This window comes from Salmo salar, chromosome ssa03 (genome assembly GCF_905237065.1).
Source record: "Salmo salar chromosome ssa03, Ssal_v3.1, whole genome shotgun sequence".
Classification (NCBI taxonomy): Eukaryota; Metazoa; Chordata; class Actinopteri; order Salmoniformes; family Salmonidae; genus Salmo; species Salmo salar.
This window is the reverse complement of record NC_059444.1, coordinates 56,627,431-56,653,805: the sequence shown is the minus strand read 5'-3', so window position 1 is coordinate 56,653,805 and position 26,375 is coordinate 56,627,431. Positions and strand designations below refer to the sequence as shown.

At 49.3% G+C, this 26,375-nt stretch overlaps 1 protein-coding gene across 5 annotated transcripts in view; it reads right to left on the bottom strand.

Annotated features, from left to right (window-relative positions):
• LOC106600859 (retinoic acid receptor alpha) overlaps positions 1-26,375 on the bottom strand; it is a 172,092-nt gene that overhangs the window by 119,751 nt on the left and 25,966 nt on the right. Inside the window, exons 2-3 of one of the 5 annotated variants that reach the window (XM_045714991.1) lie at positions 18,409-18,610; positions 11,977-12,073 (exon numbers count right to left, since the gene is read on the bottom strand). The exons of 1 other annotated variant lie outside the window; for it this stretch is intronic. The gene's annotated coding sequence lies outside the window, so the exon portion shown is untranslated. The remainder of the gene's footprint in view (positions 1-11,976; positions 12,074-18,408; positions 18,611-26,375) is intronic. 3 more of the 5 variants (XM_045714990.1, XM_014192579.2, XM_014192580.2) reach the window with 3 other exon arrangements.

The window sequence follows — 26,375 nt, the reverse complement described above, 5'->3', positions numbered from 1 at the left end:
GTCCACCACCCAAAGGACATCCAGCCAATGGCAGGCTAGTGGTCGAAAACGGGTCACTGATGAAAAGAGGGCAAAGGAGGCTGACAAATTGTGCAGAGCAGCACACGGGCGACAGTTGGTCACCTGACAGTCCAGTACAACATTGGTGCCCAATGACCCATAAAAGAACGCACAACTCCTCGTACCTTGAACCGAATGGGGGTATGACAGACGACAACCTCACAGAGTTTCACTTCTTTCGGCTAAAAACAAGAAACTGAGGTTGCAGTTGGCTACGGAACGGAAAGACCGGGACGCTGGAGAATTGGAAAAACATTGCCTGGTCTGATGAATCCCGGTTCCTTCACGCTGATGGGAGGACTAGGGTATGGACAAATGCCGCGCGTCAACATTGAAGGCTGGCGGTGGTGGTGTGACGGTGTGATGCGTTTTCATGGCACACATTGGGCCTCATGATAAAAGTGGAGCAACGTTTGAATGCCACAGGATATCTGAACATCATTGCCAAATCAGGTGCATCCCTTCATGGCAGCAGTGAATCCATTTGCGAATAGATCTTTTCAGCAGGATTAAAGCCCCATGCCACAAGGCTAGGATTGTCTAGGAATGGTTCCACGAACATGACAGTGAATTCAGCTTACTGCAGTGGCCTGCCCAGTCACCAGATCTCAATCCAATTGAGCATCTGTGGGATGAGATGGAGCCAGCAATTCAGCGCAGAGATCCACTACCAGCCAACTTGACACAACTGTGGGACGGATTGGAGTCAACACGGGCCGGCACCCCTGTGGAACGTCTGACACCTTGTAGAGTCCACGCCCAATGCATTGAGTCTGTTCTGAGGGCAAAGGGGAGTGCGACTCTATATTAGGAAGGTGTTCCTAATGTTTTGTACACTCAGTGTAGATGATCGGACTGAGGACATATGCACCACACACACACACGTGGCGACATCCAATCGGTGTGAATGACAGGGAATGAATAGCAACAGTGAAACGTACTGCGACATGATTAATAATAACTCAGTTAGGAGCAATTAAAAAATATATATTGCTGTCGGAGCACAATATCATGCATGTATTACGCAGGAAATACGCACATGTTCGTATGCCTTTAATCATACAGCTCTCGAGACATTTCCGGGACGGATACATGTGACGTATTAAAAAAATAAAAGGCTTACATTCCTTCATTTCATGTGACTGACACCCCAGGGTATCTCCTCTTCTGCTTACCGTGAATGTGCCAAGGCGATAACAAGGATTATTAACAGTGGACGGTATGCCTGACAACCCCTAAAATACATGTACCGGCCGAGACGACCTGCTCAAGGAATCTTCAACTGGAATCACAACTGTGAACAAGAGACATGGACGAAGCTCGTGTTGTGAATGTGCCGTAGATATTGCATAGGAAATGGAGGGAAAATGTCTTGCAGGGTTACTCACTATGGCAGTGTACGCCCATTGAAGACCTCAGTCTAAAAATGTGTGAATATCGCCTGAAGGGAAAATAAAAGTTTCACAGCTTTGATTCGTATTATAAGACAGTATTGCATGTGGCGGTCTTTGAGCAGCAAAATGGCCGACTAAGGGTTAAAAGCAAAACATTAAAATGTCCAAAAAAGAAGAAGAAAGGGAGACAGAGAACAGGCAAATAAAACAACGGAACAGGGAGCTGTGCAGACAGAACAATCTCTGACCTAATTAGGCAGAGAGAGAGAGAGAGAGAGGAGAGACAGAGAAGAGAGAAAGAAGAGAAAGGAGAGAGAAAGAAGAGAGAGAGAAGAGATGGGAAGAAAGAGAGAGAAGCGAGGAGAGAGAGAGAGAGAGAACGAGAGAAGAGGGAGAGAGAGAGGAGCGAGAGAGACAGAGAGAAGCAGCAAGGAGCAGCACATTCAAATGAAGCATTTGGGCACATTATATAACAAGGGAATGGGGGAGGGAGACAAAAGCCATCCTTCACTTCAAAGCGTGTTACACAATTTGTTTGTGAAGGGGGCGGAGTTGCCGGGGGGGGGGGGCAGAGAGGGTGGCGGAGAGAGATAACTAGGCTTCAGATATAATTATCGGTTCTGAACAGAGACACACTGTGTGTGTGTGTGTGTGTGTGTGTGTGTGTGTGTGTGTGTGTCTTCCATCCTACATTTGCCCCACAAATGTGTCTGTGAGCCCGAGTTTGTGTGAGTAAACTGTGTGTACGTGACTGCACAGATCAATCACATCAGATACTTTCCACATCAGTTCTTGATCAGAGCTGATCCGATTGGTCAAAAGATCCGGTGGTGAAGAAAAAGATCGGATTTGGGCCGCCTGTCTAAACGCAGCCTGTGTGTGTCTGACGCTGTATCGTGATAACCTGTGTTGTCCTCACATCTTTCTCCTGAAATCTAGTTAGTGCCTGAGCAGAACCAGAAAGAAACCAGACCATAGTGGGCAGACATCTCTTTTGGAGTGTCACCCGGCTCTCACACAGATAATCCTGTTACAGGGTCTGTCTACTCTGCTCCTCTCCCCCCCCTATCTTTAGGACGCTGTCAAATCACACCAAGCCAACCCAAACTGAGCCAAGCTAGCAGAGCCACCGAGACCTCATTCGCCCAGGGAAATAATAGGAGTTGCGGCTCCATTCCACTTCAGAATTGAGCTAAATTCAGTTTCAGCGTTGGGCTGCGTTCCATTTCAATTCAGGTATTGAAATGCCACCGATTGGTAATTCCATGTCTAATTGAGTTGATATTGCTATGACACCAGTGTCACACACACACACACAGAGAGAGAGAGAGAGAGAGAGAGAGAGAGAGAGAGAGAGAGAGAGAGAGAGAAAGAGAAGACCCTTCTGCCTCTCCTGAAAGTGGGGAATCTCTTCTCTGTCTGACATTGAAGGAGGGTGATTGCAAAAGGCAAATCCCGCTTTCCCTCCATCCTTCCCCCTTTCCCTCCATCCATCCCCCTTTCCCTCCATCCATCCCCCTTTCCCTCCATCCATCCCCTCCACCCCCAGCTCTCGATATTGCATTTGGGAAAAGGTATCCATTATGTGAAGAGAGGGAGGGATGAGAGGCGTGGAGAGGAGAGGGGAAGCGAGATGGAGAAAGGGAGGACAAGGAGAGAAAGGGAAGAGGGGAGGGTGGGAGTTGATGATAGATAGAAAGGATGAACTTTAATCAGTGCAGTGCCCGCGGCGCTTTTTAGGAGTGGAGGCGGGGGGAGGTGGGAGAAGGGGGTGAGGCGGGGGGAGGTGGGAGAAGGGTTATTGGATCATTCGTCAGCCACCGCCGCATCATGTGGCCGCGGTTTCCGCGACAACCCCGGGATTCCCACACAACAATCAGTCTTGGATAGACATAAGAGATTAGGGGGTGGGGGGGGGGGGATGAGGGAAAGGGGAGGGTGAAGAAAACCTCATCCTAAACCATCCCACCCGTGGTTGTCACCTCGAGGGACGGCTGGAAAAGAGAGGACCTTCCTCTTTTTGAAAACAGGCCGGGAAATATCTCTCTATTTCACATACATCATATATGACTTGATGGTGACCGTGTGTATAGAAGGACCAGACAAATATACTGGAGCTCACTACAAAATGTGTGTGTGTGTGTGTGACTGAACCAGACACAAAAAAAGGCCTATCTGAACTCAACCCAGCTAAGCCACGTGGGGCAGTGAGTGAACTACAATACACTGTGACATTCTAACTCAAGGTTAAACTGTCTTGGCTTACAAAGTAAATACCTCCAACACACTGTAAACACAGGGTAAGGGTGGTGTGATAAGCCCTGCAGAGAGAGAACTGCTGTGTGTACGACCTGTGTGTAGTGTGTGTGTGTGTGTGTGTGTGTGTGTGTGTGTGTGTGTGTGTGTGTGTGTGTGTGTGTGTGTGTCATGGTCTGATTAAGCTAAGCGTACAGAGAAAACCCAAAACAGAAGCTGGAAGTGTGGCATGGAGAGCCAAAACAGTGCCGGCTGTGTGTGTGCTTCTCTGTGTGTGTGTGTGTGTGTGTGTGTGTGTGTTCTGACTGAGGGAGAAGTGGAGCGACTCTGCCTTGGAGGGTTTACACTGTCATTAGAGCCGTCTTATTAAAACAGACCCCCTTCCACATCCTACAGTAATGTAATGTCCACAGCTATGCGCTCAAGCAGTGTGTGTGTGTGTGCGTGTGTATGTCTGCACCAAATGCATGTGGGTGCGCTTGTGTAAACAAACAAAGTGTGGTATTACACTGTGCCCAGTGTCATTGTTCTGGGCATTGCATTACCATGCGTACAGGCACATCCATCCACACGTGAGCGCGCTTGAATTCTAACGCAAAGGGAAAACCTTCAAATGAACCCACCGCGCTATGTAAATGTAATCTATATGTCGCCAGTGTTCCAAACTGATCCACGGTAACAATGTGCGATGCAGATTTCCACAGCAGAGACAGTCGATGAGTGGTATTCAGAAACAACGACCACGTCACACCAGAAACACTGCATACATGAGCAATGTGCTGTTGTAACCATTTGCACATTTCTGATGCACTATAACAGTAAAGAGCAATGAAAATGAAATGTGAGTAGAACGGGTCCTCTGTAGCTCGGTTGGTAGAGCATGGCACTTGCGAAGCCAGGATAGTGGGTTCAATTCCCGGGACCACCTGTGCATAAAATGTATGCACACATGACTGTTAGTCGCTTTGGCTAACAACTCCTGCTAAATGGCATATATTATTTTCCATTAAGAACAGTAAGAGCAGGCGATATGCACATACCAGTTAGAAGAAACCATAATCTCCTGTCCTTGAGGAGTGCCATTAGCATCCTGTACCATTAAAATGCACTCCATATATAATAGTTAGAACAAGGAGTTTCTCTGGGAAAGATCTGATCCGTCCACTTCATAGAAAGACAGGTGGAGAGAGAGAGAGAGAGAGAGAGAGAGAGATAAAAGAGTTGAGGGAAGAGTTAGGGTTAGATAGAGATATAGAAAGAGAGAGAGAGAGAGAGAGAGAGAGAGAGAGAGAGAGAGAGAGAGAGAGAGAGAGAGAGAGAGAGATAAAAGTGTTGAGGGAAGAGTTAGGGTTAGATATAAAGATATAGAAAGAGAGAGAGAGAGAAAAATGTGGAGGGAAGAGTTAGAGATATAGAAAGAGAAACTTTACTTTTTGTCCTTCTTTAATGAAACATTTATTTCATTAAAACCTCACCCCCCCCATTAAAATAAAACACCAAAATATATCCTGTACTGCAGTACTGCATACATGTACCATACTCACCTTGCCCTCTACCCCATGATATAAAACAACACATCACAATAACCAAAACCTCACCACTTCTACAACCGTATATCCAAAACACCTTCCCCAGCTATACAGACAACCCCCCAACACACCATATCTCCTCAAACATCTTCCCCAGCTATACAGACAGCCCCCCAACACACCATATCTCCTCAAACATCTTCCCCAGCTATACAGACAGCCCCCCAACACACCATATCTCCTCAAACATCTTCCCCAGCTATACAGACAGCCCCCCAACACACCATATCTCCTCAAACATCTTCCCCAGCTATACAGACAGCCCCCCAACACACCATATCTCCTCAAACATCTTCCCCAGCTATACAGACAGCCCCCCAACACATCATATCTCCTGAAACATCTTCCCCAGCTATACAGACAGCCCCCCAACACACCATATCTACTCAAACATCTTCCCCAGCTATACAGACAGCCCCCCAACACACCATATCTCCTCAAACATCTTCCCCAGCTATACAGACAGCCCCCCAACACACCATATCTCCTCAAACATCTTCCCCAGCTATACAGACAGCCCCCCAACACACCATATCTCCTCAAACATCTTCCCCAGCTATACAGACAGCCCCCCCAACACACCATATCTCCTGAAACATCTTCCCCAGCTATACTGACAGCCCCCCAACACACCATATCTCCTCAAACATCTTCCCCAGCTATACAGACAGCCCCCCAACACACCATATCTCCTCAAACATCTTCCCCAGCTATACAGACAGCCCCCCAACACACCATATCTCCTCAAACATCTTCCCCAGCTATACAGACAGCCCCCCAACACACCATATCTCCTCAAACATCTCCACAATTTTTATCATTTTATAGAACTCAAACTCCACCCTAAGGCGCGCAGCGACCATCCCATTAAACAATAGTAAAGGGTCTGTTATCCCCCCACCTTTGACCCTGTTCCTCCTTTTTAGCCAAGTAGCTAACTTCGCCTGAGCAAACAGAAAATTCAACAAAACACATTTGGCCTTCTCCTTAATCGAATACCTGTATCCCATTATAAACACCCCAACAGTAAAACCCACCCCCAACCTCTCACACAGACATTCCAACAGAGACATTAGGGGCATTAACCTGGTGCACACAGAAAACACATGAAAGCACGTTACAAAAAGGACTGCCACCCCTTCAATTAAACTTGTCCCATGGCTCAACACACTTGCCCCTTTCCACCAGAGCCCCCAATCGACTTCATTCACCACATCACTATGGGTCTCCTGCAGAAACAACACCTGTATTTTGGGGGGGTTTTACACATTCACCCAACACACTCCTCTTTCCCGCATCTCTGGCGCCATTTATATTGAGCGAGCCTACACGAAGAGTCTCCATAAGAAGTGGGAGAAAAGCCAGCAAAGAAAGAGACCAATAGCAAAGCTCAAAAAGCCACAGCGCCAGAAAGAAACTATACATCTAAACAGTGTCTGAAGGTAAACCCTTACGCACTGTTGTGACCCACTTCCTCAACCTAAACCGTTTCCTGGGTGAGAAGACACCATGTCCCTCATTTTTCACAGCATGTTGTACTGATCTTACAAACTTTCTCTGATCAGAAACAAAAGCCTCAAGATGAACTTTTTCCCCCCTTGGTCTCATTCAGGAACCTTGTCAGTTCTCTCACCGTGTACTTAGACCCCTCTGCTTGACTGGCTGTCAGCTCCGGGCCCATTGAAGAGGAGTCTGAAAAAAATAACTCCTCTTCCTCAGACTCACTTTCCTCCTCCTCATCTCTATCGCCCACCCTGACCACCTGCCCTTCCTCTCTGGTCAGGGCATCCCCCACAGCAACAGGCAAAGTTTCCATGGTGCCTTTGACCACACCCTTTTTCCTTTTCCACTTGACCACCTTGCATAGCCTGACTAGACCCAGCCTCCGCTACCCCACCATCTCTTGCCTGACTAGACCCAGCCTCCGCTACCCCACCATCTCTAGCCTGACTAGACCCAGCCTCCGCTACCCCACCATCTCTAGCCTGACTAGACCCAGCCTCCGCTACCCCACCATCTCTAGCCTGACTAGACCCAGCCTCAGCTACCCCACCATCTCTAGCCTGACTAGACCCAGCCTCAGCTACCCCACCATCTCTAGCCTGACTAGACCCAGCCTCCGCTACACCACCATCTCTAGCCTGACTAGACCCAGCCTCCGCTACACCACCATCTCTAGCCTGACTAGACCCAGCCTCCGCTACCCCACCATCTCTAGCCTGACTAGACCCAGCCTCCGCTACCCCACCATCTCTAGCCTGACTAGACCCAGCCTCAGCTACCCCACCATCTCTAGCCTGACTAGACCCAGCCTCAGCTACCCCACCATCTCTAGCCTGACTAGACCCAGCCTCAGCTACCCCACCATCTCTAGCCTGACTAGACCCAGCCTCCGCTACCCCACCATCTCTAGCCTGACTAGACCCAGCCTCCGCTACCCCACCATCTCTTGCCTGACTAGACCCAGCCTCCGCTACACCACCATCTCTAGCCTGACTAGACCCAGCCTCAGCTACCCCACCATCTCTAGCCTGACTAGACCCAGCCTCAGCTACCCCACCATCTCTAGCCTGACTAGACCCAGCCTCAGCTACCCCACCATCTCTAGCCTGACTAGACCCAGCCTCCGCTACCCCACCATCTCTAGCCTGACTAGACCCAGCCTCCGCTACCCCACCATCTCTTGCCTGACTAGACCCAGCCTCCGCTACACCACCATCTCTAGCCTGACTAGACCCAGCCTCCGCTACACCACCATCTCTAGCCTGACTAGACCCAGCCTCCGCTACACCACCATCTCTAGCCTGACTAGACCCAGCCTCCGCTACCCCACCATCTCTAGCCTGACTAGACCCAGCCTCCGCTACCCCACCATCTCTAGCCTGACTAGACCCAGCCTCAGCTACCCCACCATCTCTAGCCTGACTAGACCCAGCCTCAGCTACCCCACCATCTCTAGCCTGACTAGACCCAGCCTCCGCTACCCCACCATCTCTAGCCTGACTAGACCCAGCCTCCGCTACCCCACCATCTCTAGCCTGACTAGACCCAGCCTCCGCTACCCCACCATCTCTTGCCTGACTAGACCCAGCCTCCGCTACACCACCATCTCTAGCCTGACTAGACCCAGCCTCCGCTACACCACCATCTCTAGCCTGACTAGACCCAGCCTCAGCTACCCCACCATCTCTAGCCTGACTAGACCCAGCCTCAGCTACCCCACCATCTATAGCCTGACTAGGCCCAGCCTCCGCTACCCCACCATCTATAGCCTGACTAGACCCAGCCTCCGCTACCCCACCATCTCTTGCCTGACTAGACCCAGCCTCCGCTACACCACCATCTCTAGCCTGACTAGACCCAGCCTCCGCTACACCACCATCTCTAGCCTGACTAGACCCAGCCTCCGCTACACCACCATCTCTTGCCTGACTAGACCCAGCCTCCACTACACCACCATCTCTTGCCTGACTAGACCCAGCCTCCGCTACACCACCATCCATAGCCTGACTAGGCCCAGCCTCATCTACACCACCATCCATAACCTGACTAGACCCAGCCTCATCTACACCATCATCCATAACCTGACTAGGCCCAGCCTCATCTACACCCCCATCTATAACCGGACTAGACCCAGCCTCATCTACACCACCATCCATAACCTGACTAGACCCAGCCTCATCTACACCCCCATCCATAACCTGACTAGACCCAGCCTCATCTACACCGCCATCTCTAGCCTGACTAGTCCCAGCCTCATCTACACCACCATCTATAACCTGACTAGACCCAGCCTCATCTACACCACCATCTATAACCTGACTACACCCAGCCTCATCTACACCACCATCCATAACCTGACTAGACCCAGCCTCATCTACACCACCATCTATAACCTGACTAGACCCAGCCTCATCTACACCACCATCCATAACCTGACTAGGCCCAGCCTCATCTACACCACCATCCATAACCTGACTAGACCCAGCCTCATCTACACCCCCATCCATAACCTGACTAGACCCAGCCTCATAAAATAAATGAGAAAATAAATGAAAATAAATGAGAGAGAGAGAGAGAGAGAGAGAGAGAGAAGCCTGCATGATGACATGAATGTCGCCGTACGATAACGCAACTGCACTTTCCTATTCGAATGGGAGGGCTAAACGTTCATTACTGATACGCTAACTGTTACTTGATCATGACGCGCGATGTTAGTTAGCTGGACGGAGTCGGCTGTGTAGCGTCAGCTAACCGAATGTGTTCGCGGACAAGATAAGAAACCCTTTGTCTGCACCTGCACGTGAGTTGTTGCGCTATTCAAGAGCGTAACATGTTTCGGGAGAAAAGCCACTCGGATTGTTTAACAGCTAGTCAAATTGGAGCTGCGGGCCAAGAACGTGGCGTTGCCGGCCGTAACGAAAAAGGTAAGGCGAGGACGTAGTATGAAATGAAAAGGTAGATCTCTCTCGTCACTCTGCTCCTCAGACTCTCCTTCTCTCGTAGTGGGAATAGGGCCCAGGTTTAACAGCGGTGTGTTGTCGTCAGTGTGAGAGAGAGCTCTTTTTTGAGCTGAGCAACATCAAAATCTCGGCGCGAGTCCCAGTGGGGCTGGGGAGGAAGCCTAGATGATAACACCAGCGTTTGCCAGTGTGTGTGTAGTGATAAACATAGGAAAGAGACAGTATTTCCTGTTGCACAGGCAGTGAGATGAGGGAGAGAGCTGATCTCACCTTTATACACGATAGGGGGTTCCTCCCTAGACTGGCCAAATATCGCTCACTCACTCACTCACTCACTCACTCACTCACTCACTCACTCACTCACTCACTCACTCACTCACTCACTCACTCACTCACTCACACACTCACAAACACAACACACGCTTGAGTACACACAGGACATCCAGCCAACTTGACAACTGCGGGAAGCATTGAAGTCAACATAGGCCAGCATCCCTGTGGAACGCTTTTGACACCTTGTAAGAGAACTCAATATCAGGACGGTGTTCCTAATGTTTTGTCCACTGAGTGTAAGTCTGTGTGAGGGAGATGAGAGGGGGAGACGGATAGCGGAAGATCGAAAACGTTTGCATTGCTTTGGCAATGTTAACATATGTTTCCCATGCCAATAAAGCCCCTTGAATTTAATGTAATTGAGAGAGAGAGACAGACACAGGAGAGAGAGAGAGAGAGAGAGACAGACACAGAGAGAGAGAGAGAGAGAGACAGACACAGAGAGAGAGAGAGAGAGAGACAGACACAGAGAGAGAGAGACACAGAGAGAGAGAGAGAGAGACAGACACAGAGAGAGAGAGAGAGACACACAGAGAGAGAGAGAGAGACAGACACAGAGAGAGAGAGAGACAGACACACAGAGAGAGAGAGCAGACACAGAGAGAGAGAGAGAGGAGACACAGAGAGAGAGACAGAGAGAGACAGACACAGAGAGAGAGAGACACAGAGAGAGAGAGACACACAGAGAGAGAGAGACACAGAGAGAGAGAGACACAGAGAGAGAGAGACACAGAGAGAGAGACACAGAGAGAGAGAGACACAGAGAGAGAGAGACACAGAGAGAGAGAGAGAGAGAGACACAGAGAGAGAGAGAGAGAGACACAGAGAGAGAGAGAGAGAGAGACACAGAGAGAGAGAGAGAGAGACACAGAGAGAGAGACACAGAGAGAGAGACACAGAGAGAGAGACACAGAGAGAATGGCTGAGCTAGCTGTTGTACTGAGTGCTGGATGTAGCTATAGAAGCATTGCAGCTCTAGTCAGTTGAGTTGTTCCTGATGGTGCAAGGTCTGCCAGTGAAAGACCGATACATGTGAATGAATATGTCTGGTTGCCTGTGGGTAAACTACACTGTAGGTTGAATGGGTTTGGAAAAATACATGTCCTTGTGAGTTCAGTGTGAGAGTGTATTTTGGTGTGTTCTTGTGTCCACGTGTCCGTTTGATTCTGGATTTGTCTGTGTGAGTCCGTGATTGGGAGTGTGAGTGTGTGTGTGTGTTCCTGGGAGAATGGAAATTAGAACAGACTGGAAATCCTCCCCTCTCTCCATGCCTGGCAAGATAGACGACTACACAGCCCGACCACCAAGGGATAAAGGGAGTCCCTCTTCATCCTTCTCCCACAGTCGTTCCCTTTCTCTCACTTTACCAACTCCATATTTTTCTTGCTTTCCTATCGTTCCCCCTCTTCCTCTTCTCCACTCTCCTTTGAGAGCCTCTCCTGTGGCCCGGTGCAGTAGATGTTATCGGACTGTGATAATGTAATTCACTCCAGAGAGAGACAGGACAGTGCTTCTCTCCAGCAGAGGAGAGGACTTTGGAGTGAATCTCTGGAGTGTCTTGTCATTCCAGTTTACAATCCTGCTGTTCCCAGGGAACTAAACATATTTTGGCGTGGCGACACGACATCCACAGAGGTTATTTGAGAATAAACACACACACACACACACACACACACACACACACACACACACACACACAAGACCTACATAGGAGCTCACTCATGCACTCCTTCCTCAAACAGAGAGACAGAAACATGTTCTAGAAGCATGTGCGTACACACCCATTCCCAATGCCGCACCTGACTCTGACAGCGTACTGCTATTTGGCATAGATTAGGGCATATTGCTGGCGTACAGCCAAGCACCTTGTAAGAGGCTTACCTCGCCCCGTGGCGAAGTCCTAACCCTGGAGAAACAACCGTGTCAGGCTGCTATTGGCCTCCAAAAGCAATGTCTGCCGTGAAAGTGACGTAGGCATCTATAATAAGAAAGACAGAGAAGATATTAGCTTTAGTATGCATTGCTCAACTGCTTCTGGGCTCCTTCGTCTCAGTGTCCTAACCCTTGCCGTAATCTCACATGGTCACTTCCGCTTGGGCAGGGATCCTCCCTCTCAGCAGAGAGTCCGAGCCAACCGTGCACTTCTCTTATTGGCACAGACTCCACAAGAGTCTTTCTCCCTCACTCCCTCACTCCTTCCCTCATCTGTATAGCTGTCACACCCTGACCATAGAGCGCCCTCTGGGTTCTCTATGGTGTATAGGTCAGAGCGTGACTAGGGGGGTTTCTAGCGTTTGTATTTCTATGTTGGTGGTTTGTATGGTTCCCAATTAGAGGCAGCTGGTAATTGTTGCCTCTGATTGGGGATCATATTTAGGTAGCCCTTTTTCCCACCTGCGTTTGTGGGATATTGTTTTGTGTGAGTGCGTTCAGCGCCACGTAGTTCACGGTCGTTGTATGTTTATTGTTTAAGTTTTCACTGCAAATAAAGATGTGGAACTCAACACACGCTGCGCCTCGGTCCGTCCATCATCACGATCGTGACAATAGCTGTATGATATCATAACTACACTGAACACATATATAAATACAACATGTTAACAGCTCATATAAGGAAATCAGTCAATTGAAATAAATTCATTATGTCACAATCTTTGGATTTGACATGACTGGGACTACAGACATGCATCGGTTGGTCACAGAAACCTTAAAAAAAACTCAGTTCACAACACTGACATCAGCAAACTGCCCACACGACACAATGTACGCTGTCTGCCATCTGCACGGAACAGTTGAAACCAGGATTCATCTGTGAAGAGCACGCTTCTCCAGCGTGCCAGTGGCCATAGAAGGTGAGCATTTGCACACTGAAGTCGGTTACGACGCCAAACTGCGTCGCTGATGAGCTTCCCTGAGACAGTTTCTGACAGTTGGTGCTGGCTGGTATCAGATGATCCCGCAGGTGAAGAAGCCGGATGTGGAGGTCCTGGGCTGGAGTAGTTACACGGGGTCTGCGGTTGTGAGGCCTGTTGAACGTACTGGAAAATTCTCAAAAATGAGGTTGGAGGTGGGTTATGGTAGAGAAATTAACCAATTGCACGCTCCCTCAAAACTTGAGACATCGGCGGCGTTGTGTCGTGTGACAGAACTGCACATTTTAGAGTGGCCTTTTATTGTCCCCAGCACAAGGTGCACCTGTGTAATGATCGTGCTGTTAAATCAGCTTCTTGATATGCCACACCTGTCGGGTGGATGGATTATCTTGGCAAAGGAGAAATGCTCACTAACAGGGATGTGAACATATATGTGAGAAATAAGCTTTTTGTGTGTATGGAACATTTCTGGGATCTTTTATTTCAGCTCATGAAACCAAGACTTTACACTTTGCGTTTATACTTTAGTTCAGTGTACTATATGAGGCAGATAGGAGGGTGGCAGAGAACTAAAAAAAGACAGAAATAAGGGAGTAGGGGAGAGAGAGAGTGAGAGAGAGTGTCTTGAATCTCCTTTTCGTACTAATGTCTATTGCATCTGAGAGGCGTGTGAGAGGAATGGGACGGGGCAGGGAGACGGGGTGTGTGTGTGTGTGTGTGTGTGTGTGTGTGTTTCTGTGTCCGGGTTTAAAGGATGCTATCCTCTAATATGCTTGCTAGCCGCAGGCCCTTCATCATAACCGGTGTGTTACTGTTTGTGACTGCGTGTGTAGGCCTACAGTATGAATATCATGATTTTGTTTCTTGACCGTAACTGAGTCCACACTGTGTGTGGTTTTCCCCCCTGCTCCCTAGGCTGTAGTAATGGCATAGGATTGTTTTCTCTGTCAAATAAATTCTATGAAAGAGTTAGGCTGGAGCGCCAACCCCAGACACTAGCTAACAAATGCCACAGTCAGGCTGAGATATCGAACCCCCTCTTCTCTCAGACAACTAAAGTACACTCATGGACGACTAGCTACACTCTCAGTGTGTTTGTGTGTACCATAGACATAGATAGACCACTCATCTTTGTATCTGTCCCATTATGGCGTCTGTGAGAATACGGGCAGCACCATTGGGGCCATCTCCATTTTGAAGGCAAATGTCTTTGTCTACTACTTCCATGAGTTAGTAAACAAACTGAGAGGGGTGCACACTGCCACCTGGAGGGTGCTGTTTGAACAGGTATAAAGTCAAGGTTAGCGATTTACTGCTGCCTGCAGTTATGAAATGTTCATTGGCTGATCCCTCCTGATGACCCGGATGGAATCATGCGAACCTTAAATAACCCACAGGAAGTCACACCCAGATGACGACTTGAAATTGGTGGACGCCCTCAATGGTAATGTCCATGCAAAAACGGGTTCTTTCCAAGTAGAGATCTCTATCCATCTCTATGACGCACACACACACACACAGCTGCTCCAGCTGTATCCCAGCAGAAGTTTTCTGAGCCTCTGATAGCATGAGAACACTGGAGTACAGGAGAGGATCAGCTTTAACCCCCCCCCCCCACACACACACACAGTGTTACAGTCTCAGGAGGAACATGCATTGACATGATCCATTCACTCATATACTGTGTAAATCCCCAAATAATCCTCTCTACCAGATAAACACACACACACACACACACACACACACACACACACACACACACACACACACACACACACACACACACACACACACACACACACACACACACAGTAAGGACAAATATGCAGTAAATATAAAGAACACACCGACACACATATCATAACCCCCACACACGCACAATCACATCCTATATAAATACTTGAATGCATTCATTTCCGTTGTTGAACGTACGGGTAAGTGAAAAAGCCTCTTACATGACTAGCATAGAATACACACAACACAGAGCCACGCAGTCTTCCTACACTTAGAAACACATAGACAAACGCATCATGAGCAGGCCATGGAGCTGTGACTCAACGAACGAGTACATAACATGTACAGACAGGGAACGGGTCTTGTGGGTCTCTCTGATCAGCTACATACTCGCCCTCCCTTCCCCCCTCTCCATCATGCAGAGGCGGAAAAGAGAGAACGTCATTTCTCTGCCAGCTCACTAACCACCATCGCCACCACCCTACCTCCACAGCGTCCCTGCTCCCCCGCTAGCGAACAAACAGTATGCTACGCTACTGCTGGCCCACATTTACATCGGTGTCATTTAGCAGACGCTCTTCTCCAGAGCGACTGACAGGAGCGATTAGGGTTAAGTGCCTTGCTCAAGGGCACATTGAAAGATTTGTTTGCCTCGTCGGCTCGGGATTCAAACCAGCGACCTTTCTGTTACTGGCCCAACGCTCGTAACCGCTAGGCTACCTTCCGGGCCTAGAGCTACACGGCTAAAAAGTCACAAAAATACACAGACGAAACCCAAATATCATTGCAGACATCTGAGAGCGCCGCTTTCTCTTTCCAGAGATAGTCATCTTGTGAACTGTCCTGAGACAACAAACGGAGGGATAGCCTCGAGTCTGGTTTCAGCCCCTCTTCTCTTTTCATTCCTCCTCAGCTGGACAATCGGCCAGAACGTCGAGTTAGCCTCTTGAAAGACACAGTGTTGGCCAGACCAGCTATATAGCCCCGTTAGCCTCCACCACAACATACAATGGCTAAGCCTACAGACATATTGACACCCAATGTTTTGTCATAGACCCATGTAAGTATGGGTAAGCCTATAAATGTGTTTGCAACCACGCCAAATAGATTTACTGAGAGTTTAGCCTTTCCATAGCCTCGCTAATGCCTTAGCCATTTTACTCTTGAAAAGCTGCATCATAACAAGAGTCAACTCAGACATTACAGCTAATTTCGCTAAACAACAGACATGAAAGACATGACCTGTGTAAAAATGGGCTTGATTAAAGTGTCCGATTGGTGTCTAAGTGTTTCAAAGTGTTTCTCGCGTTGGCTGCTTTGAGACGATGGAGGCTTTGAAGTACAGCCACACAGTGGAGCATGATGACACATCAAAAGAAGAGGAGAAGAGAGGCGAGTGACACGAGACAAGGCCACCGATTGTAGTCTGTTAAAACTGAAAAAGCATTGGTTGTCTGCGAATTGAGTTAACAGAGCAGCCATTCCTCGAGTCCGCAAGGGCCGGTGGACATTTGCAAGGTCTCCGACTTTGGGAGAAGAGATTCTTTATACACAAACATAACCTAAAGTATGTGGACACCTGCTCGTCAAACATCTCATCCCAAAATCATGGGCATTAATACGGAGCTGGTCCCCCCCTTTGCTGCTGTAAGAGGCTCCATTCTTCAGGGTGGCCTACCACTTTGCGGCTGAGCCGTTGCTCCTAGACGTTTCCACTTCAAAATAACAGCACTTACAGTTGATCTTGGCAGCTCTAGCAGGGCAGAAATGTAACAAAACTGACTTGCTGGAAAGGTGGCATCCTATGACAGAGTCACGTTGAAAGTCACTGAGCTCTTCAGTACAGGCCATTCTACTGCCAATGTTTGTCTATGGGGATTGCATGGCTGTGCGCTCAATTTTATACACCTGTCAGCAACGGGTGTGGCTGAAATAGACAAAATCCAGTCATTTGAAGAAGGGGTGTTCGCATACTTTTGTTTATATAGTGCATCACTGGAGCTTCCTGGGTAAAAAATGTATTTGAATATCTCAAATGAACATCTTAGAATAGAAATTTGAACACCTTAGAATAGAAATGTCACACTACAAACTATTTGTCACCAGTCTTGAAAGCTAGAGGCCAGATAGACAAGGCTACATTTGATTGCCAACAACAAAAAAACCTGAACAACTCAACACATTTATACGAATTGATCCACTTGGAGACATCTGTATTTGTCTAATTCTGAGAAAGAGAGAGAGAGAGGAGAAAAAAAAAAGAAGGAAAAATCAACTGTAAGTGTTGCTTCAATGCCTACGGCAACAACAACGAAGAAGGAGAAAGACCTTGTTTGCTTTCAGAGTGTCCTGCAAGTCTCATCTCTCTTATCTGGGCATATTCCCCACAGGCTGGGTGAAGGGTTATCAGTCTGATGGTGTTTCTACAAACACACACACAACTACGCAAACGCATGCAGACACACACACACTCTCTCCACTCTCTCTCTCCTCCCCTCACTCGTTCCTGTTGCAAATGGCGACCGCGTCAGCTGTACCTCAGCGCCACTGGCCGTCGATTCACTGGAGTCTAACTCCCCTCCTGGCTTTCTCCCTAAAGCAGATTGATGAAGGAGAAGAAACATAAATGCTGAATATTACCTAGATTGAAGACAGGACACACCCTCACCACACACACACACACACACACACACCGTCACCACCGAGACGGCCCACAATCCCAAATGATGTCACCCCTCGGGGAAAGAGAACCAATCGATTAGCTCGTTGGCTTGATGAGTTAAATTGTTCTATCAGCAGGTTAAGTCTACAGATGGTCGCCGAGTGGTGATGACTAGCACCTCTCCTATCAAACCACAGTACAGCACATGTCTCCAAGGCTGTGAAACATCCCCAAATTAGCCCTGAAATGTACATCAAAGAAAACGATGAGAGATTGTAAAGGCAACCACGGAGCACGATGCCCCACTGGACACGCTGCTCTCTTTCAGAGAATCCCTCCTCTGGAACGTCATAAAGTCATGACCCCAGAAATGGCCGGCCAGTTAGCGCTGAAACCCACTGTGTCGCCTGCTGACTCTGCACCACTCAACAGAGACCAGACGAGAGGTCACCCAGACCCGTGGCCTCTCAGCAGCGATCTTACAGGGCTATTCCCCAGCAGACCTGTGGGCTACCCGTGGAGTCTCTCTCTCCCCTCAGCGGAAGAGCAGGTTGCGAAGGACAGGCTGGTGTCAGCAGATCGCCTAAGGCCCGTCAGAGTCACCATCAGGTCACCATCACCATGTGACCGTCAGCGAGGCGCAGAAGGGCAACAGGGGCAAAAGTTCTAGGATTATGTTCCAGTAACGGCCAAGAGGACGACGGCAACATAAAAACCATTCGCTGACAAAGACAGCAACGTGCCATTCGTCGCTTTCAAAGCCTTTTTAAAAACGAGGTTTCCCCATCAGAGTTCTTCTTGTCGTTTCAAAGTAATGCCGTTTCGAAGAATCGCTGTGAATTTCGCCCTAACAACATGCGTACTCATCCTCTCTAATGTAACGATATCTGGAAAAACGTGTTTTTTTTTTGTTTATTTTTATACACCCACACACAACCTTTATGCAAGCCCCCTTATATCAGTTCACCACATCTCTGTGCAGCTTTGAGGCAATTCAGACATTTCTCATGGAGAGGAAGGAGGTTTATACCGTACGTGACTGACCTGGTTGGCATTTGAAGCCTGAGCGGTGCGGTAACATTGGGCTGGGGGATATGATGTGGGATGGGATGAGGAGCGGCTGGTATAATGAGCTCATAACCGTGAATCATGGGAAGAAAGCAGAGGGTAACATTTAAAGCTCCAAATGCCAACCTCGGTTATGAGGAATGTCAGGAGCGAATCACTCACTCTGAGGCATCATCTGCTAGGAGAGAGAGAGAGAGAGAGAGAGAGAGAGAGAGGTTAATGATATCATCCGAGCATAAAGAGAAAATTCAATGAAGGGAGACAGTGAAAACAAAAGGAAGATAAACACAAAGATGTCACAAAGAAATACACTTGGAAACTTTTGGAGGCCTGTAGTAGGAGGGAGGGCTTGAACCACATTGTGGAGTGTGTTGTTGTGGGGGGGGGTCAGTAGATGGAGGGTAGTGGGGGGGGGGGGGTCAGTTGACCCTGCCTGGCCCGGGGAAGACTAATGGTTGCAGCAGGAGGGCCGTCCAGCCGCTCACTGACATTCATGCATAAGGCCCTAATGAGCATTGACCCCCAGGGGTCAGGGGTGACCAGGCCCGGGGGGGCTGAGAGTGGGCCGTTCCGCCTAGCCTACTCTCTCTGTAACCCCAGCCTATCCAAACAGCTCTCCCAGACCTCCAACCCCCCCCGTGACACAAGATGGAAGAGCTCACCCCAGGAACATTCCTGTCTTATAGGTCTGAACTCCATGGGGGTCCAACAGTAGAATGGAGGAGAGGGGGTGAAGGAGGGGTAGTCCCAAATTAAGGGGGGGGGGACCAGGGGAAGAAGACGGTATATGTTTTTGGTTAAGTGAGAAATCTCCCCATTTCATTTGAGTGGTGATAATGACGCTGTCTGAGACCGAACATCAGCGCATCGGCAGGGCAATTCAAGCAAAGCCAATATCCGGTGATAATGTATTGGGGCTATAGCTTACTGCGCAAACCTCATTGCTACAGTGCTGTTTTTACTTGGTTAAATAAAGCTCCCGACACCAGACTTAAAAAGATCAGGGCAACCCGCAAGAGCGGGTGGCAGGGGCGGGAGAGAGAGATGCCTTGAAAGAGGGAGTGGGTGGCGCTCGAGGGACAGAGTGGGTAACTAAACGTGACATCACGGACTTTGGGGAGACGAGGAGGAGATCAGAGGAGAGGAGGACGTATAGATAGAAAGATGATGAGCGATGTAGAACGGGTACAGCGGGCCCCTAGAGGGAGAACCAGGCACTCAGGACACGTCGTCCTTGGGAGCAGCACGATTGATGGGGATCGAGTGATAAAAACCAGACACACACACACACACACGCGCTCCCTCCATCTCAACATTCTCTCACTCCCTCCTCCTCCCCGTGTCTTTATTCCTATCCCCCAAGCTCTCCTCACAGTCAAAGTGTCAAGACTCCACAGACTCAAGAGAGCAAGGAGAGGAGAGAGGCATTTTGAATAGGTGTGTGCTTGATGCCCGATGTTCTTGCCTTTTAGCTAGTGTGTGTGTGTGTTCCAGCCTGGTCTCCCTGCCTACAGCCTGGTCTCCCTGCCTACAGCCTGGTCTCCCTGCCCACAGCCTGGTCTCCCTGCCAACAGCCTGGTCTCCCTGCCAACAGCCTGGTCTCCCTGCCAACAGCCTGGTCTCCCTGCCTACAGCCTGGTCTCCCTGCCTACAGCCTGGTCTCCCTGCCTACAGCCTGGTCTCCCTGCCTACAGCCTGGTCTCCCTGCCCACAGCCTGGTCTCCCTGCCCACAGCCTGGTCTCCCTGCCAACAGCCTGGTCTCCCTGCCCACAGCCTGGTCTCCCTGCCAACAGCCTGGTCTCCCTGCCAACAGCCTGGTCTCCCTGCCAACAGCCTGGTCTCCCTGCCAACAGCCTGGTCTCCCTGCCTACAGCCTGGTCTCCCTGCCTACAGCCTGGTCTCCCTGCCTACAGCCTGGTCTCCCTGCCTACAGCCTGGTCTCCCTGCCTACAGCCTGGTCTCCCTGCCCACAGCCTGGTCTCCCTGCCCACAGCCTGGTCTCCCTGCCCACAGCCTGGTCTCCCTGCCCACAGCCTGGTCTCCCTGCCTACAGCCTGGTCTCCCTGCCAACAGCCTGGTCTCCCTGCCTACAGCCTGGTCTCCCTGCCAACAGCCTGGTCTCCCTGCCAACAGCCTGGTCTCCCTGCCTACAGCCTGGTCTCCCTGCCAACAGCCTGGTCTCCCTGCCAACAGCCTGGTCTCCCTGCCTACAGCCTGGTCTCCCTGCCAACAGCCTGGTCTCCCTGCCAACAGCCTGGTCTCCCTGCCAACAGCCTGGTCTCCCTGCCTACAGCCTGGTCTCCCTGCCTACAGCCTGGTCTCCCTGCCAACAGCCTGGTCTCCCTGCCAACAGCCTGGTCTCCCTGCCAACAGCCTGGTCTCCCTGCCTACAGCCTGGTCTCCCTGCCAACAGCCTGGTCTCCCTGCCTACAGCCTGGTCTCCCTGCCTACAGCCTGGTCTCCCTGCCTACAGCCTGGTCTCCCTGCCCACAGCCTGGTCTCCCTGCCAACAGCCTGGTCTCCCTGCCAACAGCCTGGTCTCCCTGCCAACAGCCTGGTCTCCCTGCCAACAGCCTGGTCTCCCTGCCTACAGCCTGGTCTCCCTGCCTACAGCCTGGTCTCCCTGCCAACAGCCTGGTCTCCCTGCCAACAGCCTGGTCTCCCTGCCTACAGCCTGGTCTCCCTGCCAACAGCCTGGTCTCCCTGCCAACAGCCTGGTCTCCCTGCCTACAGCCTGGTCTCCCTGCCTACAGCCTGGTCTCCCTGCCTACAGCCTGGTCTCCCTGCCTACAGCCTGGTGACTGATGTGGGAGACTAGGCCTTCCTCCAAGGTTGCTTTTCATATCACTACTGAGAAAAGCAGGTGGGTGGGTAAAACAGGTGGGTGGGTAAAACAGGTGGGTGGGTAAAACAGGTGGGTGGGTAAAAGCAGGTGGGTGGGTAAAGCAGGTGGGTGGGTAAAACAGGTGGGTGGGTAAAGCAGGTGGGTGGGTAAAACAGGTGGGTGGGTAAAACAGGTGGGTGGGTAAAACGGTGGGTGGGTAAAACGGTGGGTGGGTAAAACGGTGGGTGGGTAAAACAGGTGGGTGGGTAAAACAGGTGGGTGGGTAAAACAGGTGGGTGGGTAAAACAGGTGGGTGGGTAAAACAGGTGGGTGGGTAAAACAGGTGGGTGGGTAAAACAGGTGGGTGGGTAAAACAGGTGGGTGGGTAAAGCAGGTGGGTGGGTAAACAGGTGGGTGGGTAAACAGGTGGGTGGGTAAAACAGGTGGGTGGGTAAACAGGTGGGTGGGTAAAACAGGTGGGTGGGTAAAACAGGTGGGTGGGTAAAACAGGTGGGTGGGTAAAACAGGTGGGTGGGTAAACAGGTGGGTACAACACGTGGTTTCCTTGACGTATTTGAGTAGCGTCAGCGTCATGGAATCTTCTCTGCGGTAGATTTTCCATTTCGACCAATCCGAGACGTTTAAAAGCGAGAAAAGGTCAGGAGCAAATCTGCAAAGAATCCCACTTTTGATGCCCAGAAATGAAGTAGAACATCTGACTGACGTAAACAGGGTATGACAACCATTTTTCCTTCTTCATGTAAGGGCACATTCCATTCAAAAAGGCATCTGCAGCATGCCATGAGGAAATTAACACTGCAATTAGCCTGTCCATGATTAACTGGTCGTATAGTTGAAAGGTCTATGAATGACAAAACCAATGATTAGCCAGTATAAAGCAAGGCCCATCCAGGCACTATGAACACCTCTTTAAATCAGTCTAATCTTTCAAATTAAAAACTCTGCTTTCATTGTTTAGGCTTGTTTTCCCCCCCAAACAGTGGGGCCGGAGAAAAAATCCTGCTGGGTTTTAAAGACTGGAGAGTTGTGACGAGAAACATGCGTCTTGTTTCTGTGGTGGTGGCTCACAAGACACATGCGGCTTCACGTGTGTCTGTGTGTATATCTCTGTGTGTGTGTGTGTGTGTGTGTGTGTGTGTGTGTGTGTGTGTGTGTGTGTGTGTGTGTGTGTGTGCGCGAGCGCACGCCAGCTTCAAACGTGTGTGTCGGCTTCAAATGTGTGCTTGTGTGTGTGTGTGTGTCTGCGCACAAGCTTGTCGTGTGTGTGTGTGTGTGTGTGTGTGTGTGTGTGTGTCTGTTTTTTTTGTTTACTCCATCACAGCTATGTGGGTGGTGCTTTACTAAGGAATGGAATGGGGGAATCCCATCCCCACTACCTTCCATTGTCCCTATCGCTCCTTTCCTTTCCCCCTCCGCTCCGCTCTGCTGAGCTGGGTGGTAGTTGAGGAACATGTGTTTGTATTTATCTGGCGCTGACTGGAGCCTTTGTCCGGGCCGTTCATTAATCAACAGACCCAGGCTGAGAAAGAGAACAGACAAAAGCAGGGGAGACAGTTGGAAAGAGGGAAGTGTGTGTGTGTGTGTGTGTGTGTGGGAGGGAGGGAGGTGTGCGTGCGTGCGCTCGCTCTCACATGCACATGCATGTAAAGAAGTTAACTGGAGAACAGGTCAGCCGGGAGAAGAAGAAAAAAAATAAACAATCGACAGATATCTCGACGCACGACGGTTACGACGGTTGACATTTCAAAAAGTGTCAGTTGTGAGGCAAAGCGTTTTGAGTGGAGTCAAGTGTGGACAGACGGACACTTCAGTCTGCTTTGCCCGTCTGACCTCGACTGTCCTCCCGGTGTCTCCAACACAGTGCCCCTCACCTCAGTATCTGACCCAAACGCAATGACATTATTTGTCAGCAGATACTTGATACACTAGCTAGCGCTTATAGCTAATATACTACCACGCTGCTATATACATTCAATGCATCCCACCTCTCCGCAAATAACACATATCTCCTCTCAAAAATATACTAGAAAACTAGAACATGAAAATACAACCAAACTACATGTATATCTGTGAAAATATACAATATTTTTGTACAGAGAGTCAAAGTGGGTAGACATTAAGCAGCTCACACACACACACACACACACACACACACACACACACACACACACACACACACACAGCTGAGAAAGCTCCCATGGATGACCCTGGTAGTAGCGCTAAAACTGATCAACTATGCACTTCACGCATCGATCCCCTACTCTCAAACATTCCCTGGAGACTGGTTAACTCCTGAGTTAGGCCAGGTGTCTCCGCTTACACTGACGTGTCAATGGGTGTTTGGTGTTTCGAATAGTTGTGCCAAGTGCCATTTTTGTGTCGTATTTGTGTGTAGGAAGTTGCTTTTCCAGCGCGATGTGTGCTTTAGTATCTGAGAAGATGTGTCAGGCAGGCGTAGACAATAACCTATTAAAAACACCCTTAAACATGGTAAACGGCATGTAATAACAGAATGGCTGTCGTAATAATTTTGTGGACAGCTCAAGAGACATGGGCCAGTTTGGTTCCGTCTGAAGTGACCTGAGCATGGGTTCCGTTCGGCTGCCATCTTGCTTAAGGTCATTATTGTGTGGGAACCCAGAGAGAGAGAGAGAGAGACCAGAGCAGCAAACCCAAGGCATGACTAATCTCCTCATTTTAGCGCAAACTGTATTTTCTAAACTACTAAAAGTGGGGCAGCGATGGAACCAACCGCAATGAAAAATGTAAGCCCCCGCTGGCACCCGTGTATTTAAATGCTGACGACTTCATGGAGAAGAACCCCCTTCCCCTTCTCCCTCCCTCCCTCCCTCTCCTCGCCTCTGCTTCCCAGATCGCCATGTACTAATGGCAGGGAGGTGACGTGCATGATCTCACGCAACCAATGTCGACGACGTCTGGCGTAACCCTGTTCTCAGGTCTAATGTGTTAAAGGTGAGGGGAGGTGAAGATGTTGGCCTCTGGGTGGAGGGTAGATGGGTATGGTATTCTGAACGCGTGCGTGTCCAGGGCCTTGCGGATTCAGGGCAGATCCTTCCTAGCGGAAAGCAGGAACTAACTCTCCGTCTCTCTCCACAGCGTGCCAGAATCACGCATGATGAAACCTAACAGCAAGTGCTCGCTCATGCTGACGCAACCCACAAGGCCATTTGTTAATCCCCCCCCCCCACTGGCTACCGTGGCCCGTCAGACCGTAACATCCACTTTTCCATTAGAGAGTAGCTGATGGATGAGAGAGTAATAGCAGTAAATGTAGGGCATTATCAGAATAATTACAAAAAGTCACATTAACGGAATGGAACAAATGGAGCTTCTGGCTCATTTGACTGTCTGTGCACATTATTGCCAGTAACAGGAGAGCAGAAAGAGATTACACACAAGCGACATTATGACAGTCACAGGAAGGAAGAGCTAGTCTTCAGAGTTTTGGTCCGTTAAATCTACGGGTAAATTGACACAAAATGTTCTGTGAAATTTCCACAAGTACTAGCTTGGGAATATTGGAAATTGAGTCCGTAGATTCTTTACCCCTTTGCATAAAGTGACTGTTACCTAAACTTCAGTTGTGACCTGAAGAAGTTAAATCACGGATACACCAATTTCCATGGCTGATTGGAGCACAGCGCTGGCCTACACAACGTTTATGGTTGTACTTTGGCAATGCCAACATACTGAAAACGTTGTGAGTTATGAATTAACCGGCATTGGATAAAAGTCTGCTAAATGATCATATTATATCAAAATGGGTCATTCGGGTTACAAACTACAGACCCAGTCCAATTCTTTTCCACACAGCACTCAATTAGGAGTTTGGCAGCATCGCAAACCACAACCAGACCAGTGATCCAACCAACTCATCCCAACCACAACACATCATAACAAGCACCACAGGGCTTCTTTATATATATTTTACCCCGTTTTCTCCCCAATTTCGTGGTATCCGATTGGTAGTTACAGTCTTGTCTCATCACTGCAACAGATCGAGAAACATCCTAGGCAGGGTTGACATGGAATCACTTCAAGCCCATGCAGAGTCATCAAGTGTCAGGTTCTTGGCAGTGCGGTACCTGTTCTCTCCATCATTAAGTGGCGGGGGAGTAGGGGAGGCCCAGGAGAAGCCAGCCTTATTAAAAGGAAAAGGCCAATGCATTTAGCAGTGGTAATAAAGTGGTGTTGTGGTGAGCAGTAGTTCCATGTTAGCTTCCAAACCTGCAGCCTGATCAAATAGGCAGCACAAACAGCCAGTTGGGGAAAGTATTTTATAAGTCATTTTTATTAAGTACGAGCTTGTTTTTCACTAATACAGACTACTACTCTGTATACCTTTCGATACACTAGTTCTAGGTACCAATGCCACCCATAGACGTGCTCTATCATTGCCAAGGACACAGAGTGTTATTGCACCATACAACTACTCTTCTAGATATCGCTGCACAACACTGGTTTCAATATTAGAAAATGACTAGATACTACCTCCCCATACATCTGCTCTGTATTACCACTCTGTCGCGGCTCTGAATTGCCAGTGCATGTAAACATTTCCTAGAACTTCTGCCTACTACTGCTCCTTGACACTGATTGGTTTGAAATGATTCTAAACCACGGCCCCATTGCATGCGCTATTCCTAAAGGGCGATCCAACAAGAGAGGATTGGGTTTCCGCTTATTTCTACAGCGGCAATTACCTCGCCTTCGTTCAACACCACTGGCAATGAGCGTTTGCCAATTGTGCAACTGGCAAAAGCAGCGTGACTGGCAATGCGTTTTGGCAAATGACAACTGACGAACGCAGCAGAAGACATCTTTCTAAGACCAGCCGAATCAGATCAGATCTGGAAGCTTCAGTAGCAGCCAGGCCTAGCCAGGACAGGGCCAGCCATCCACCCAGCTGTTCCAGCTGTCTGGCTCCAAGGACCAAGCTAATTGAGTTGCCGTCACAACATGGCTTTCTTCAACAGGGTGTTAAACAATGCTTCGTTCTAGCTCAACTGTGATTGTTTGGCCATGGAGGCTGTGCTAGAAGCGATCTAGCAAGACATTCAGAGTCAGTGTGGTCTG